The sequence below is a fragment of the Ceratotherium simum genome, chromosome 2 (assembly GCF_057802395.1).
Source record: "Ceratotherium simum simum isolate JZ-2026a chromosome 2, ASM5780239v1, whole genome shotgun sequence".
Lineage (NCBI taxonomy): Eukaryota > Metazoa > Chordata > Mammalia > Perissodactyla > Rhinocerotidae > Ceratotherium > Ceratotherium simum.
The window spans coordinates 29,771,231-29,786,180 of NC_141901.1; positions in this window are offsets into that span (position 1 = coordinate 29,771,231).

Genomic DNA, 14,950 nt, shown 5'->3' on the forward strand with positions numbered 1-14,950 from the left:
GCAAACAGGATTTGTGGGTTTAGCCGGGTGGAGTCAAAGGAGAGCGAAATCTCTGAGTTAGATTTTCGACGTAATTTCTAACATCAAGGTGGCAGCTCCAAGGAATGTTCAAAGAAAAGATTGAAAGCTTCTTGTTGAAGACACTTACTCTGTCCTTGGTTTTAGTATCAGGTATAATTTGATTATTCTATAGGCCAAGAGAAATTATTTCATAATGTAGAAATGATAGAAACAAAGGAGAAATTCACTTATGAAACAAATATCTGAGTGCTTATCATATGCCAGGAACTGTGGTAGTCAGATGGGATAAAGGTATCAGGAACATAATTCCCACGCACAAAGGACTCCCAACTGATGGTAATTAAATGCTTCTTAACTGAAAGAATGAATCTTTTTTTTTTTTTTTTTCCCCCAAAGCCCCAGTAGATAGTTGTATGTCATAGCTGCACATCCTTCTAGTTGCTGTATGTGGGACACAGCCTCAGCATGGCTGGAGAAGCAGTGCGTCGGTGCGCGCCCGGGATCAGAACCCGGACCGCCAGCAGCAGAGCACGCGCACTTAACCACTAAGCCACGGGGCTGGCCCTGAAAGAATGAATCTTCACACAAGCTAAGACTACAAATGTGTCCTAGGAGAAATTCTGAAGGTGGGGGGAATAATTTTAATGCTCTAATCAGGCAAAGACCTAAGGCAACTAGATATTTTCTAGATTCTTTTTTGCCAACTTTTAGCAGACTTCTATATAGGTCAATTTTTAGGTGCAGTAAGAAAGAAAATAACCTCAACACTTAGAACAGGATAGAAATATAGCCAAATTCAACCTTTGGCAGCCAGATTCTCCAAATCAAGCCTCAGTTAATTGCAGTAGATATTTAAGTAAATGTCCACTTCCTCCCTAAATCTTTGTTGAAACCTGTGTGGAGTATAAAAAGGACTACAAGATCTGGTCCTTGCCCACAGACAGGTTACAGCCTAGTTGAAAACACAAGCCTCCACGTGCATGAGACTACACACGCGGACAGCATACAAAGTACAGACAGGCGTGGTGATAGCAATCAGTGAGGGCTCAAGTGGCTGGTGGGAATGAATTTGGGTTAGAAGGGAGGGACTCGAGCCTTGCCCTGAAGTTAACACTTGTCTATGCAAAAGGAAAGGAGAGGCTGCACACCTGGGGTCAAGTGTGGCCTCAGAAGCTGCAAAGTCATCAACAGTTTCTCTTCTCTCTGCACAGTCAATGACTGTGTATATCACAGCCGTGATATACTCAGAACCCTTAGCACAGGCTTCAGGAGGATCAGATCCACTGCATGGACAAAGTCGCCTCTTTCCAAAATGAAACCCAGTTTGCCTTCTCTCTTATCCACTGATCCCAAATTAGCGATGGAAGTTTTCTTTGGACCATGCACCCTATACCAGCACCACCAGCAGGGACTGGGGAAATGGGATGTGTCCCAGAGAGCCATCCTGACCCAGAGAGAGCAGATTCTCAAACCCATGAAGACTCTGGGTGGTCCCTGAGGACTTCACCAATCTCATAGGCCAACCTGGTTCCAGTTTCTCTGTGCCACCCTGGCCATCTCAGAGTTCGTGATCACCTGCTATGAATGTGACAGAGTAGAGCAAAGGCTACAGGGATCCATGTCTCTCTCTCCACCTCCCAAGGCAATCCCTGATGGCTTCGGGTGGCTTAATTCCCCTCACCTGGCTTGCTCCCAGATCATAGATCACTAAGAGAGGAGGTTTGACTGGTTGTCGTTGTCTTTCTCGTCATTATTTATTAAGTGCTCCCTGTAGACGTGGAGCTGCACCCAGCAATGGTGCTCATCCCAGTCTGGTTGAGCATTAGTTAAAAGATATGCACCTAATGGAATTCTGTTTGAACAGCATCTCCGTTCAGTAAGAATGGTTAGATCACAGTTGCTTTGACCAAATCTCTCTATATATCTATTCATAACAGTGGTTTTTGAAAGACATCTGTTCCCTTTAGTATGTAGTTGGATCATTGTGTACCTACAATTGCTCAATATTCAGCTAACATGTAAATAAATGAACCTTTATTTATCTACCACGTGCTAGCTGCTTTTCTAAATGCTTTATATGTCATTTCATAAACTTCACAACAATATACACATGGGAAGATTTTTTAGTTTCTTTTTCTTTTTTGTTTTTTGTGAGGAAGGTCAGCCCTGAGCTAACATCTGTTGCCAATCCTCCTCTTTTTTTCTGAGGAAGATTGGCCCTGGGCTAACATTCGTGCCCATCTTCCTCTACTTTACAGGGGACGCTGCCACAGCATGGCTCAACAAGTGGTGTGTCGGTGCGCGCCCGGGATCCAAACCTGTGAACCCTCGGGCCGTGGAAGCGTAGTGCGTGCACTTAACCACTGTGCCACAAGGCTGCCCCCATGATTTTTTAGTTTCTTTGATGGAAAATGTTAGCCCAGATTGCCCAAGGTTATATAACTAATAAATGATGGTTCAGCATTTGAACCTAACTGATACCAAAGCCAGTGTTCTTTGCTGTACATCATACTATCTCCCATTCATTTTCAACTGATGTTTTTCAGGAGTTTACGTACTGGAATATTTAAAACTATTTTCTTTGTTGCTGACTGCTTGCTGAAGCAAGCAAATTCTCCTGTTGTACTTAGGCAAAAAGATGTATTTTTCTAAGATGATTATCAATATTTATAACAGAATGCCTTATTGCTGTTTGTTTCTCCCATATAATTTAGAAATTGCATATTACAATGATGTGAAGCCAGAAATATTTTTCAATCACACTATATTTCCTAACATGAAAATGTTTATCATCTCAGTCTATTTAAAATGTTTCAATAAAAGAATGTACATTTAAAGAATTTTCAGCTAAAAGCCTGTCTTTGAATGATTAGTATGGTATACATTATCAGCTCTCAATTTCTGGCTCACAAGTGGAATCTGAGGCAATGATAGTGTAAAATGTATTTTAAAAAACCACAAAATATTTGAAAAAGCATCTATAATTCCACCAATCTCACTGTGAGATTCATTACTGTTGTTCAACAAATATTTCTGGTTCTCTCTAGGGTAACATAGTAGGAGTTAGCTTTCTTGCCCCTTTTGAAGTTAGGCATGATGATGTGACTTGCTTCAGCCAAATAAAAGTAAGTAGAAGTGACATATTTCACTCCCATGTAGAATCTGTAAGATCTAGTACCAACCCCATCTTTCCTCTGCTGAGGTTGAGGAAGCAGGTGTGGGGATGGAACCTTCTTCAGCCTGGGTCCCTGCGTGATTACAATGAGCAGAGCCTGATCATGTAGGGTGAGCTCTTCTTGTGAAACACTGATAGACGGGGATTGTTTGTTACTGTAGCAGAACCTGGCTCATCCTGACTGATACACTGTTACAGTGAGGGTTTCCATTTCTTCATGTGCCAATCACACTTTATTTACATAAACATACAGTTTTTACATGGACATAATCATAGTATACACATACTTTTCTGTTGGACACTTTTCAAAACATTATCTTGTAAACATTTTCTCAGCCTTTTCATGGAAGACCGTATTTATCATTTTAATAATTGTATAATAGTCTATCATATCAACATGCAATTATTTATTAAGTATTTATCATTTAAGTTGTGTCTGTTTTTTTCTGTTATGAATAATGCAGCTAAAAGTATTTTGCACATGTAGCTTTTATCTTTTCAAAGTCATGTTTTTGAGATAAAGGAAAGAAATAGTTGTTTTTCTTTCAGTTTTGTAGTAAAGTATTTTATAGTCAAACTTACAGTACCCTTTTCTTAAAACTGGTGCAAGAATTTTAGGACTAATGAAATAGATAAAAGATTGCCCTGTATTTTGTTATCCTTTGAAATATAGTGCTAATTGGTTCCAAAGATAATGTCCAGAATATTCTGAATCCATGTCCAAAAAGATCCTTCTGAGATAAAATCAGGTCACACTCTAAACCTGCTTGATCTAGAGGTCATTGGATGTCTCAATCATAGAATTCTTTACTTCCTTGATCATACAATTTTTTACTTACTATCAATGACTTAGTGTTATATAAGTTTATGTCCTAACGACAACTGAATTGTTTCTGCTGAGATTAAACTAGCAATGTTTAATCCTCATGCTGAACAAGAGAAGTGTTATTTCTATAGACTCTTTTATCCGTGGTAAACGTGTTCATACTACATTTGTCCTTACGAAAACAAGACTGGTTACCCTGCCAAGAAACAAAAATATCTGCTTTCTTCACTTTACATTGATCATTTAGATGAACAAAGCAATTTTATTTTGTTGAACACATAGACTATATATCTAAGATTTCTTCCACTTTCATATTCCCGGCATTTTATGTTTCTCTAACTCTATTTTCCAAGGCACTCAAAGTGCTGCTTAGATATTATCCCATAAATGCTTTGCAGAAAGATGAAGTCAGCCCTTTGCACAAACATTTGAAACATCCAGAGCCACCATTTGTGAAGTTTTTTTTTCATTTATTTATTTTTTCCCCCAGAGCCACAGTAGATAGTTGAATGTCATAGTTGCACATCCTTCTAGTTGCTGTATATGGGACGTGGCCTCAGCATGGCAGGAGAAGCGGTGCGTCGGTGCGCGCCCGGGATCCGAACCTGGGTCGCCAGCAGCGGAGCGCATGCACTTAACCGCTAAGCCATGGGGCCGGGCCACATTTGTGAAGTTTTTAACTCCTGCCAAGGTTTCTTCACCTTCTTTCCTCCTCCTCTTCCTTCCTTTTTCCCCCTCTCTCACCTCATGCCTTATTTTGAGTGTTCTCTTCAGTTTCAGTGACTAAGAGATAAAAACACCACAACCAACACCCTGACAGTACATGAGGGCTGTGCAGAGACATCAGGGACCCTTATTTTCCTCATGCTCCCTGGTTTATGAGTTATGGCCAATTATAGGCCAGGCACCTACTGACATTATCTAATCAGCACTTGCACAATGACACCCAAGGTTGGCATTTTCTCCAACTTAGAGATGAAGAAACTGAGTGTCTAAGTGGTTTTCCTGGGTAATTCTTTGAGACCTAGTGTTGGTCACATGATCTTTCTAACACCAGATTCTTACCTCTAAAATGGAATTAGTCACCCCTATTTCCCCATACTCAAAGAGTGGTTGGGAAAATCGGATTATTAATGCATGCAAAAGAGCTTTGAAATTGTCTAGATGCATAAATAACCACATTAATCTATATAAATAAAATACAATTGATGGTATTAAACATTCTACCAGTACAGGAGAAACCAAAAGATTAAAAAAAGCACCTATATCTCCAAACAAAAAATCATACGTTAGGTTATGTCCTATTGTGGGAGAAGAGAATGGGGCAGAAAAACCCACTGTGTTGAGAAATAGATAGAAGACATTTTATGTGACAGACATTTTTCATAAATAAAAACTATGCTCTTTAGAGGCCCAGTTCTAAACTAGTTTTTTGCCCCCCACCTGTTATTCCCATCAGCTGTCAGGCACTGGACTTGCTGCCAGCAGATGTGGATTAAAATCTTGGGTTACTCCTTTTGTGACTTTGAGAAAAATCATCCCATCCTTTGGAGTCTGCTTCATTGATAAAATGAGAACACCGATAACACATTCCTGAGGATCAAATGTGAAATTATACATTGAAAATATTTTATAAATTAAAAAACATACCAGCGCCTAACAGCATCCATCTCCATAAACTCAAAACAAGATTTAAAAGAGGATATCATTAGCTAATTCAGGTACCACAAGAATGTTGGTGGTAAACTAAATCACAAAAAACTTGATCATCATCGAATGTTGGTAACAAGAAAGAAAAAGATGAGGCTGTCACAGCTGGTAGGAGCGTAGAGATCAAGTCCTCCTTCATCTTACAGATGATGATTTTGGGACGGGGAGTCCTCTGCTGCAATGTAGCCTGACTAGGATCCATTTTAACAGCACTCAGCCCAGGGTTTCTCCACTTTTCTGCCCAGCCTTTCCCTGAGCCAAATGCCCTCATTAGCCTTCGCAGTTCTTGTTCACCAACCGACTCATCCTGAGCCTACCCCTCTTCTCCCTGACCGTCCACCAAAGCAGCTCTAAAATCAGCGATGAACTTCCAGTTGCCAAAGCCAATAGGCACTTTTCAATCCTTCCTGCTTTTAGTCTTTCTTTAGCATTTGCCACATAATTGCTCCCTCCTTCTTTAAACTCTCTCCCTTAGAGTTTGGCATTCCCACAGCTACCTGGTATCCTCCTCCCTTTCCTATCGTACCTAGCTTATTTATTTTTCAGAGCTCTTTTCCTCTATCCATCATCAAATGTTGGTGTTTATATATTCATTTTCACACTTACATAGGGCTTACTACATGCCAGGCACTACCCTAATGGCTTAACAAATATTCATTCATTTAAACCTCATGCAACCTTGTAAAGTAGGTACATATACAGTTGGGGATATTGAGGCACAAGGAGGATAAGTAACTTGCTGTGCTGCATCCTACTATGCTATGCTAACTCTACCAACTCTCCCCTGGACCTTCTCGCTCCTGACTTCTATTCTCACGAGGTAATGATAGCACTGCCTGCCCTGGTCTTCGTAAGATCTGTATCCCAATCCTATATGTCTAGACTTAACCCGTCTCCTGAGCTCCACATTCCATCTGCACACTGGATACTGGCGTCTCCATTCACCATGGGCATTACAAACATAATACAACCCAAACTGTATTTGTTATCTCTCCACCCCAAAACTGCCCACCCCCTAACTTCCTGTGTCTTTGTCTTTTGGGGCCCCTTCCTCATCAGTATAATTAATGAGTTGAACTAAATAATCTCGACAAACATCCCTACCCTAACATTCTTTAATTCTCTAAACCTTTGTTCCTGCATTGTCTCCAAGTTTTACTCTCTCAAGATTTTCTTTATTTGTTCATCAATTCTGCAAGGAATAATTGAGTATATTCTGTGGGCCAAGCACTGGACAAGCACTGGTTGACTAAGAGAAGATCCCTTTTCACAGAACACGCATGGCGGGGAGGAATGCAGGTGAAGAAAGGCAGCTCGGACACTTCAACATGGTGTCTCTTTACCTCCTAAACGTTGATCTTATCTGTAGCCTCTGTCTATGCAGGTCTTTGTCCTCATGATGGTTCATCTCCTTCGATGCTGGCTCATCAGTTTTCCTGCCTTGATATTTCTCCCCTATTTACGAAGTAATCTTTCCAAATCCCATATCTGAACATGACAGTGTCTCGTTTGAAAGCTTGCAGTGATGGAAGCCTCATTGATCGTAGGAAAAGTCTTGCGAGTGGTGGACGCCTTTCCCATCCAGATGTTGGAACCTGCTCTCCTCCTTGTTCTACCCTCCAGGAGTGCTTTAAGCACTTGTTCCCTGCACGCCTGGACAGCTTCTCCCTTCTGCCTGTGTACTGCAGGTTCTTCAGCCAGTCTGCCTCTTATCTGGGTGATACATTTCTTTTAATTCTTAGATACTCTGCTCAGATAACGCTTCTTCTGAGAAACCTTCTCTTCCCCTGCCTCCCTTGCAATCATAAATTTCTTCTTCTTGCTCCACTTCCAGTCTTTAAAAGTATTTCTGTTACTACCTGTAACATAGGCACTGTAATGATTGCTTACTGTTTGTCTCTCAACTAGAGCAGGGGGGTCTCTAGGGTGTGGACTGTGCAGGTTAACCGCTGAACCTCCATTGATGCCTGGATAGCAGCACATAGTAGGCCCATGATAAAGGCTAGCGAACGGATGACTGAGGGGCACTAGTTGGAAAATCCACAAAGCAAGGACTGGAGTATGTTAGAAAATCCAGACAAGAGTCCAAAATCTGAGGTGACAACAGTGCAGTCAGATTTGGGTCATCACTGGCATAAGAAGAAAGGAAGGCAGCAAGCATCTCCAGGATTGAAGTGAGAGAGTGAGCCCACTCTCACATACGCCCAGTCCTTCTGCACTTCACTCTCAAACTCATCTCTGGGACAGAGGTACGGGATTGCCTCAAGAGATGGATCGGCTCACACTGGACTCTTTAGACTCACATGCAGAGCAGCATGAGCTGCCTTCCCTCAGCGTTCCACTACTTGCCATTTAGGGCTAAGGTTGGGAAATGTAATTCTGTTTATGCAGTGAGAAGGTTCTGTGGAGGCAGAAGGCTGACTCGTTCAGGCCTTTACATATATAATTAGAGAAATAATCTGTGTACAAATTGTTGGTGTTGCAAAGGATTATTTGTGTTAGAAAGGATAAGCAAAATATTAACTTGTTGTCTTGGCAAATCTCATGCCTTCTCCTTGCCTTCAGCCCAAAAAGGCAAACACAGGCTCACTTACACTTCCTGGGGAATTCTCCAAATGCCATGCACGCTATGGTAAATCGGACGTTGACCCTTGGATTGACTGGGTAGAGAGTGCTTTAGCAAGCAGTCTTTTTTGTTTCTTTACTTGTGTAGGCATCAGGCCAGAAATACAGGCTGACCCCACTTGTCACTAGATAAGCCTCTTTGAGAATCTAGCCTCATCTTCTCTGAATTTTGTGGATGAGCCTGTTGCTATGATACCAATGGTGCAGCTGCTAAACCAGAACTCAGATATTAGAGAACTGCTAAACTCAATAGCCTTCTTTTCAGAGGTCAGCTTCTGAATTTCCTGGGCATTATGCAGCCTCTCAACCCATGAGTGAAACCCCTGTTCCATCCTCTGCCACCCTGCCCACCATCTCTTGCCTGTACCCAACACACACTCAAGGCTTGGTCTCTATTTGGACACGTGGGACAACAGTGATCACTCTGCTGAGGTGTACAAGCTGCCTTTCTTCACTTACATTCTTCTCCCCTGTGCATGTTCTGGGGGCATGGACTTATCTTATTTAACCATATGTCCCCAGTGCTCAGTCCAGGGTTTGGCCCATAGAATATGCTCAATCATTATTTGTAGAATGAATGAAGAAAATTTAAAAAGAAGAGAGATAGAGAAGAAAACCTGTAGACAGAGCAGGGACAGAATTTAGGGAATTAAGGAATGCTGAAGTAAGAATGTTTGTGGACATCGTTCAGTTCAACTTGTTAGTTTTACAGATGAGGGCCATGGTAAGGAGTTTCCCTTACCCCTAGTGAGATGAGAAGCCACTGGAAAGCTTTGAGCAGATGAGTGACTTATGAGTTCAGCAGGGTAACTCTGACTGCTGGGTTGTGAGATGACTGCAGGGGAAGGAGTGGCAGCAGGTGGCCCAGTCAGGAGAATATCCCACTATCCAGGAGCAGGAAGTTGGGGGCTTGGGCAAGGTAGTGTTCCTGGGGATTTGAGAAGTGGTCAGGTTCCTCATATGTTTGGAAGAGCTGAGATGATTTGCAGATGAACTGAATGTGAAGCATAAGAGAAAGCAAGGACTTAAAGATGATTCCAAGATTTGGGCCTGAGCAGCTGGTGGGATTAACGTTTCATTTGTTGAGACAGAAATGATTGCAGGAGGAACTGGTTTGGGAGGGAAGATCAGGAGCTCTGGTTTGATATGTTAAGTTTGAAAAAGTTATTAGTATCCGCATTTAAAAGTCTAGTCTGCACTTGGATATAAAGTGTGGAGTTCAGCGGAGAGATCTGGACTAGACATATAAATGTAAAAGTTGTCAACGTATAACAAATACTTAAAGCTGTCAGATGAGATCACCAAGGAGTAAGAGTAGAGAGAGAAGAGGTCCAAGGGCTTGGCAGTGAGGATCTCTAGCATTCAGAGGTTGTGGAAATGAAGAGAAAGCAAAGAGATTGAGAAGGGGCAGACAATGTGGTAGGAGAACCAGAAGAGGCTGGTGTCTTGGAAGCAAGTAAAGAAAGTACACCAAAGGGGAGACAATGATCAACTGCGTGAGACAGGTAAAGTGAGACAATTGCTGAGAACTGGATTGGATTGGCAATGAAGAGGTTCCTGATGCTCTTGACCATATTAGTGTATGTGGAGAAGTGGGAGCAAAAGTCTGATTCAGTGCAGTCAAGCGAGAAGGTGAAGTGAGGAATTAGAGAGAGCAACAAGTATCAACTGTTCTTTTAAGGAATTCAGTTGAAACGGGAGCAGAGAAATGGCGGGGGGCGGGGGAGGTGTGAACTGATGGGGGAGCAACAGAGGTCAACAAAGATTTTTGTTTTTGATGAGAGAAATAATAGCATATTTTTCAGCTGATGGGAATGATCCAGTAGAGAATAGAATCCTTTGGACGTGCTTGTAAGAAGTGAGAGATAGTTGTTTCATTCAATAAAATTCAATTCATTTCAACTCAACTAAATTCAATTCAATTCAACAAATATTAATTGGGACTCTACCTACGGCAAGGCACTATTCATTATGGGATACATTTGTGAACAACATAGACAGAAATTGCTGTTGTTGTCTAGCAGGGGGAGTCAAATAAACAATAGACATAATTAAGAAGTAAATTACATAGCATATTAGGAGATAGTAAATACTAGGCAGAGGACAATGTAGAACAAACTGAGGGCAATTAGGAATACCAGGCATGGGTTGCAATTTTCAATAGAGTGGTCTGGACAGGCCATATTAAAAAGGTAAGGGAGTCGGCTATGCCTATCTCATTGAAAGAGCATTCTACATGACGGGAACAGCCAGTGCACTCTAAAGCAGGAGCAACATCAGGGAGCACATCAAGATGAAAAAAATACATAGGAAAAAACTTCTCATTGCCCTTCGGTAGCTAGTTGTCAAGAGGAGGTCAGTCAGGATCCAAGGAAAGATGGCGGGTGCATGGAAGTTCAGAGTTAGTTTTGCTAAACCAAGATCAAACACACTCAATGTCAGAGTTGGGAGCTGTCAAGTGAACACTCTAATTTAGAGTCACAGGTAGTCTGAGGGTGGGACCTTTATCAGAGAGGGATTTCGGGGTTTTAAATACCATGCCACAAATGATAGCATCTTCTATTCTTATTCACCCAGATGCAAAGATTGATTCCTGGTGCTCCATCTGCCTGCTTCTCCAGAGGCTTCTGATACTTCCAGTCAGTAAATCATCAAATACTATTGTATACCTACTATTCTAGGCACTGTATGGGCACCAATAAGACAATGAACAAAAGAGAGGCCCTACCCTCAAAAGAAGAGTTTACACACACACATGCACACACAAACACACACACTCACACATACACACACACACACACACAGCTTCTATACCGTATGCACAAATGATGCACTTGCTGGGGAAGCCCCATTGGAGAGTGGGGATTGAGAAGTGAGTAGAGTCTCCAAAATCTTTTGCTCCTGACTTTGTCACCGACTTCGTCACCGACTTCACTTCCTAACTAGAAGCCAAATTCCTTCTTGAATACAATCTTTTCCCTTCTCTGGAGCTTTTTTAAAAAATAAGCACTGTTATTAAATCTAAATCCAACCTATTTTACAAATACAGAATGATTGCTTGCAACATGTAAAAAATATTGGTACTTTTTTCAGTCTCTCTTGTTTTGTTTTAGTGGCTGCTCTACTGTTTATAAAATATATTTGTAACTTATTGAGCTCTCAAATGTTTCTTGTACAAGTAATAACCCAGTATACTTTATTTCCCTCCTTCTGTCCTTTGTGTAATTCTTGTGATACATTTTACTTCTTTATATTTTAATCATCACACTATTTTGCTATTAATTTTACCTTCAACCATTTATTATATTTTACAAGTGTTGTTTAATTACAAAAATAACTTTTATATTTGTCTCTGTATTTATTCCTTCTGGTGCTCTTCATTCCTTTTGTACATCTAATTTTCAATCTGATATCATTTTTCTTCTTCCCAGAAAAGTTTCTTGAATATTTTTTTATAATAAAGATCTGATAGTGGGGATTGACTTCAGTTTTTGTTTGTCTGATACAGTATTTGATCCTCATTTTGGAAAGTTATTTTCACTGGATATAAAATTCTGGGTTGATCTTTTTCTATGTATGCTTGTCTTGTGCTCCATTGTCTTCTGGCTTGCATAGTTTCTGATGAGCAGGCTGCTGTCAATCTTATCTTGGTGCTTGAATACATGTGTCATTTTTCTCTGGCTACTTTTAAGATTTTTTATATATCATTGGTTTTCAGCAGTTTGGTCATGATATACCCAGGTGTGGCTTCCACTAGGCTTCTTTGGCTTGGAGTTTATGAACTAGTTGGATCTATGGGCTTATAGTTCTCATTAAATTTGGAAAGTTACTGGCCATTATTTCTTTAATGATTTTTTCTGTTCCCTTCTCTCTCCTCTCCTCGACTCTGATTAGACTTATGTTAGATTGCTTGATATTTTCCCACAAGTCACTAACACTCTCTTTATGTTTTCCTGTGTTTGTTTTTTTTCTCTTTACCTCATTTTGGATAGTATCTAATGCTATGTCTTCAAATTCACTAGCTTTTTCGGCAGTATCTATTCCATTCTTAACCTGACACATGCATTCTTTCATTTTAGTTGTTGTGTTTTTCACCACTAGAATTACCATCAGGCTGTTTTTAGGCCTTCCATTTCTTTCCTCATGCTTATGCTTTCCTCTGTATTTTTTTTTTCAGCATATTCAGTTTTGTTATGATAGCTGTCAATGTTTTTTTTTATCATCTCTTCAATTTATGGCAAAAAAATTATTTTTGATTTTCCTTCTGATTATGGATTTTATTTTCCTGCTGCTTACTTTCTCTGATAATGTTTTTTTTTTGCATAATGTACCTTTGGATTTTATGCTTTAGGATATTGGATTTTAATGCATTTCTTTACCTAAATTTTTATTTTGCTCTAAAGTGCATTAAGTTACTTTGAATGCATTTGATTCTTTTGAAGCTTGCTTTTAAGTTTGGTTAGCACTGATCTGGAACTGGCATTAGCCTAGGGCTAATTTAACCCCTCTACCCAGGTAACACCATTCTAGGGAATCTATCCAGTGACAATGTATTACAAGGTCCTTCCTCTCTAGCTATTGGGATTGTGAACTATTCCCAGCACTGTGTGAACTCCAGGAATTTTTGACTTCTTGCTTTCTTGTGTTTATTTCCCCAGCTTCATGGAGTTTCATCCACACATGTGCAGATTAATATTCAGACAAAGATTCAAGGGGACACTTTGGCAGAGCTGTAAAGTCCTCTTTCTGCTCAGCAAACTTCTCTAATTTTCTGCCCATGAATTCTAGCTGCCTCAAGTCTTCTTGTACTCCAGTCTCTGTCTCCTCACCTCACTGAGACCACTGGGTTCTCTTTGGTTCCTCTTCCAGCCCTGTGGCCTGGAAATTGCCTTTACACCATAAGTGGGAACAATTGTAAAGTTTATCTCATCTATTTCCCTTTTATCAGTGATCACTTGCTAAATGTCTGAAAATAATTGTTTCGTATGTTTTGTCAGATTTTCTAACTATTTATGGTGGAAGGGCAATTCCCTCCAGCAGTTAATCCTTGTGGGTGGCAGCAAAATCCAGATATGATACTTTTAGTTTTATAATTTTCTATTGATTCTATTTTATGCAATTTATTCCTCTGGTGAAATCTTTTATAAACAATATTATGAAATCCAACCCAGTCTTTCTTTGCAAATATAAAGTTATTACTTGTAACATGTAAAATATATTTACTAATACTTTGATCTCTTTTAATCCAACTTATGTATATATAAGGCAAACATTTCATTACATCTCTAAATAGTTTATAAACCACAGAGTATTTGTTTAAACTATTAACACTGAACACTGAATTGTTTATGGGTTCTACCTAAACACTGATGTCCATATTTAACATTTTTTATGAAATTGTATTTCTTCACCTATTGGCTTGGTATAGAGATTACATTCTGTGTATTTTCCATATTACATCCCACTATGTCTAATAATTGATTCATATTCTGATTAATTAGCTAATTCAATTATATATGTATTAACTCATAAGTTTTTATTGAGTGTGTACTGTGTGCTAACACTATTCTAGGCTCCAGAGGTATAGAAATAAAAGACAAAGCATTCATGCCCTGAAGGATCTTCCAGCTGAGTGCAGAAGATAGAGGAGAAAGTCTTTCATATCATCACTGCCTCATGGAGGCTGGCAATGGAAAGAGGAAGAGTTGGCAGTGAAGGTTTCCTGGAGTAGGTGACACCAAAGCTGCATAGTGAAGGATAAGTATACATTATCTGGGGATCAGGAATTCCAGGCAAAGGGAGCAACAGAGAAGTTAAAGAAACATTGGCTTCCATGAGGAGAGTGGAGAAAGATATGTTTCTGGGAAGGTATTTAGTGATCAATTGTTCTAGTTACTATTACCATGTAAGAAGTTACCTCCAAACTTAGAAAATTCAAATAACTGATTTTTAGTGCTCACAGATTCTGTGTTCTAGAACTCAAAAAAGGCATAATGAAAATGACAGTCTGTGCTTCATGATGTCTGGGGCATCATCTGGAAAGACTTAGCAGTTGGGGTCTAGAAATCTGGAGGCATCTTCACTCTCATGTCTGCTGGTTGAGGCTGTTGTCAGCTGGGGTCTCTCCAAGAGTCCTGGACTTCTTCATAGTGTGAAGGCTTCTGGATCGTTGGACTTCCTACATGGAAGCCAGGCCTCCAAAATGAGTGTCCCAGTGAATACGACAAGCAGCAACACATTTTATGACCTAGCTTCAGAACTCATGCGTTCACTTTCATTGCATTCTGTCGACTACAAGTGAGTCACAAGCCCACTCAGATTCAAGGGGAGGAGACATTGTTTCCACCTCTTAGTAGGAGAAATATTAAAAAGTTTGGGGCCCTTTATTTAAAACCACCACACGCATCATGAAAGAGGCTGATAAGTCAGAATGATGAGGAGGAATTTTGAAATTAGATGGTCAAGGGTTTCTATTGCAGTTCTACCACTTACTGGACAATTAATCTCCCTTGCCTATGAAACGGAAATAATGCTTTGTGTAATTGGGTCACTGTAAGGAATAAATTAGATTATGCTTATAAAGTGCTTATTAA